This window comes from Trichechus manatus, unplaced genomic scaffold (assembly GCF_000243295.1).
Source record: "Trichechus manatus latirostris isolate Lorelei unplaced genomic scaffold, TriManLat1.0 scaffold00176, whole genome shotgun sequence".
Lineage (NCBI taxonomy): Eukaryota > Metazoa > Chordata > Mammalia > Sirenia > Trichechidae > Trichechus > Trichechus manatus.
The window spans coordinates 4,801,397-4,805,669 of record NW_004444112.1 but is presented as its reverse complement, the minus strand read 5'-3'; positions in this window follow the sequence as shown (position 1 = coordinate 4,805,669).

Below are 4,273 nucleotides of genomic sequence, written 5' to 3'. Positions count from 1 at the left end.
GATCTGATTCTGAAAGATCACAGCCTTGAAAACCCTATTGAACAGTTCTACTCTGTACACGTGGGGTCGCCACGAGTCAGAATCAACTTGATGGCAACTAACAATAACAGCAAGGGCTACGTGAATGTTGGCCGTTATCATGGAGCAAAGAATCTGCCTGGCCCCAACAGCATGTGAGTTTGATACCTCTAGAATGGCACAAGGCTGTGGACTACTCATCTGGGATGCATCTCCTTGTCACCACTGGCCCAGGGGCAGATACACAGTTCTTCCCTTGAAGTCCCGGAGTGAGAAGCCCTTTTCTTGCCTTCTCAGGGTCTTGGGGATAAGTGTTGATTTCTCCATTCTGAGAGAAGGCCCTCCCTATTTTAAATCCACACAGAAATCTACACTACGGCCTCTGCCTTGCTCCCCTTACTTCTGGCAAAGACTTGGCCCGCGGGCCACCAGTTTGAGATCCCAGGCACAAGGACTGGAATTGACACAGTGTTTGTCTCCCTCCCTGGACTCCTGAGCAGAGCGGCAAGGTCTCATACTGGGAGGACAACTCCAGATGAGATGGGATCCCAGGTGGAATCTTCCAGGTGGACACATTCAAGCCCTGAGACTCAGGTTATGATGCACAGAGATACATGGACTCTGAGAGGGAAGGTGGGGGCATCATTTTCCCTCTTGCAGGAAGCTAAGAATTATTTAATAAATAAGATCCTTTATTCATGACACACGTCTTAAACACACACTCTATGCCAGGCACTGTTATAGGCACAAGGTCCCTGGGTGGCACAAGCTGTTTGTGCTACCCTACTAACCTAAAGGTTGGTGTTTTAAACTCATCCAGTGATGCAGTGGAAGAAAGTTCTGGTGTTCTGCTTCTGCAAAGATTACAGCCAAGAAAACCCTATGGAGCAGTTCTACTCTATAAAACGTGGGGTGACCATGAGTCGGAATTGTCTCAATGGCAACAGGTTTTTTTGTTGTTGTTGTTGTTGTTTATTATAGACACTGGGGATACTTAGTTTAACAAAACAGACAAAGATCCCTGCCTAGATGATGGAGTATACTTTGTTTGGCATGCCAATGATTTAAAAAATGTGAATGCTTTTAGGTCACTCTCCAGCTCAGTCCACAGACTCCATTCACACATTTCTGTGAAGTGCCTGGCCTCCATAGGCATCTGAGTTTTCAATCCTTGTCTTCAACCAGTGTTTTTAACTCTGGCATCATTCCCTGAGTTTCTGGTTCAGGTGGTCTGGGGTGGAACCTCAGAACTTACATTTCTAACAGGTTTCCAGTGTATCAGTTTCCTGTGGCTGCTGTAACAAAGTACCACAAACTAGGTGGCTTAAAACAACAGAAATTTATCCTCTCACAGTTCTTCAAGCGTGAAGTCCAAAATCAGTATCACTGGGTGGAAATCAAGATGCCAGCAGGCCCACTCTCCCCATCTGTTCCCCCTCAGTCCCCACCTAGTAGTGGGGCATGGGGACCAGAAATCCTTTGTAAGCAAAGGGCAGAGGGTGTGGCCCACAGCAAGACTGGTCACAAGATGGTGCTTATAGAGTAGATGTAGCCCATAAATTTTTATGGTTTTCAGAGTTGTTATTTTTAGTAAGTTGACCATACTTAAACATCAGGAGACTTCACATAAAAATCATGTCTTCCAGCTTTTCTCGAAAAACCAAAAGATCTGGTAGGCCTTTCATTGTTGATTTTGTTTTTTTGCTGTTGTTGTTGATTTGTGACTTAGGAGATCCTTTGCATTACAGAGTAGAACTACTCCACAGGGCTTCCTAGGCCGTAATCTGCGGAGCCGCTGGGTGGGTTTTGAACCGCCAACCTTTTGGTTACCAGCCGAGCACAAACTGTACCACCAGGGACTTTCTGGTAGGCCCTATACGTGTAGTGGCTCCCCTTCCACTTCACCTTGTCCTCCAGGCTTCCCATGGGCCCCACACGAGGCTGAGTTTGCATCCTATTGAGGGGACGCTTTGCAGCTGGGGTGCTTTCTCCTCCTCACTCCAAATCTGCCTTTTTACCTGAATGGCTGAATCAACCAGTTACCATGGCAAATGGTTCTGTTCTTCCTTCCTTTAAGGTCCCACCTGGAGGAGACTTGTTTGTCAGATGGCCTGGGCGGCAGCCCCTACACAGAACTCCACATGGAGCCGTCGGTGGGAGGGGAGGTTCTGGGCTAGGGCCCAGGGTGGGGGCACGCTAACCCCCCGTGGTAGTAGTGGTAAGTGTGCATGTGTGTGTGTGTGTGTGTGTGTGCATGTGCATGCACGTATGTGTGTGAGTGCATGTGTGCACACACCTCCCGAACCGCACTCCTAGGCTTCTCTGCATTTTCCTGCAGAGAGGGTCCCCAGCTTTCACCCACATTTCAAGGGCACCCATGGCCCTCAACTTTTTAAGAGTTACCTGAATAAAGATGTCAGAGTGAAGTTATCCACCTGCTGGGCACATAGGTGGAGGAATGATAACCAAGGTGCTGTTTTCAGATGTCTGGCTTGAACACAGGCAGCAGTGTTAGTGTTGGGGGGGCTTCAGTGAAGCAGCTAAATGTCATTAGTCTGGCTCTGAAACTTCAGAATTCCTTAGCGATGCTGAAGTAACGCCAATTCTTGGGATGCTGGCTTTTTGTGACAATTATAATTAAAAAAAAGAAGGAAGAAAATCCTATTCACAATTCAACAAGATGTAGGAATAAATAACTAAATCAGGAAAACTTGTGGCCTTATGAGGAGCAAACTATAAAACTTTATTGATTGATACAAAAGCTTGAATAAATGCAAGGACAGTATCATATTCCTGGATGCTAAGGTTAAATGCAACAATGTGAATTCTTCCTAATTCATTTATAAGTTCGATGCAATAATAATAAAAATCCCAAAAGGCTATTTTTTTAATTGATAAATCTACATTGCCACCTGGAAGAATTACAAAAAATTACGTATATTTTTTCACGTATCTATAGAAATACACATACACACACACTTTTTTAAAGGCACAATGTTGGGAGACTCGTTCAATTTGAGGCTATAAAAATGAAAGAGCCTGAGTGATGAGAGGAGTTGTGGAAGGTGTCACGTTGCGTGGAATAAACACGATACGCTATTGAATGTGTGGAATGATCACAGCTATGGAAAACTCTCTACAAACATCTTAAAATAGGTAATATGTTCACCTGAGTAAAAGCGAGAAAAGACACAGAGGTGCCATAGAAACTCCCTTTTTCCCACTTCCCAGAGGTGACTACTATAAAGCTGGTAATTATTTTTAAATCCTAAGAAAACAAACCAGAATATGTATTTTTCGTTGCTTTCAGAGCAGAGGGAAAGTGAAAATCTCCTTTTCTAAAGATATTCTCTTTAATGAGCAAATATTTTAAAATGAAAACTAAACAGTACTCCTTCAGAAATAGACACTTTCAAAAAGGAAAATGAGTTCATGCAAATCCATTTAAAAAAACAGCACAAGGACACAATAGTTACATAGGCAAAGGCCTTGACTGTACACAAAGTTTAAACACTTGTGAGAAAAAAAAATTCATTAGCAAGAAAAGAGTCACTTTTTTGGCCTATCAAATAAGCAGCGTATATTCTTGGTTTCTCTTAAGTGATAAATACAAAATGCAGCAAAATTGTTAAAAGGGAATGCCTATTTATACCAGGGGTGGCAAAGGCATTTCTTTGCACACATAAATTCTGCTCAGCTTGTCTTGTCTACCTGGAGTGCTGTGTTGAGAAAGATCCTGAGGTTCAGTAGAGCTAGAGGGAGCCCCAACTGGTTAGCAGCACCTGTCACAGACATAGGGGGTAGGTGGTTTGCCACTCGTTTCATGTCCTTGGCCTTCCCTTTGCTGGTGGCTGCAAATAGCACAGCCCCTCCAGAAACAAATCTGGCAGTATATTTCAAGAGCCACAGAAACATTTATCACATCTCAACTTGTCCTATCACTTTTTGGAAATCTAGCCTAAGAAAACAACTATAAATAGGGGGCTTAATGCTCTGCTAATCAAACCTTTATATCATTACAGTCATTAAAAATTTGTTATTACAAAATAAGTGAGAAAAAGACAACTTCAAATTTGTCATGTGTATATGGGGAAAAAACACCCTACACATAGAAAAGATTATTTGTAGAAAGAATACTAAGATATGATAAAATGTGGTTGTGTTTTGATGTGGAGCTGTGGTTTACAATTCTGTAGTTTATTCATTGCCGCTAATAAAACCTTTACATATAAAAATTAAAAAACTGTGTACAAAA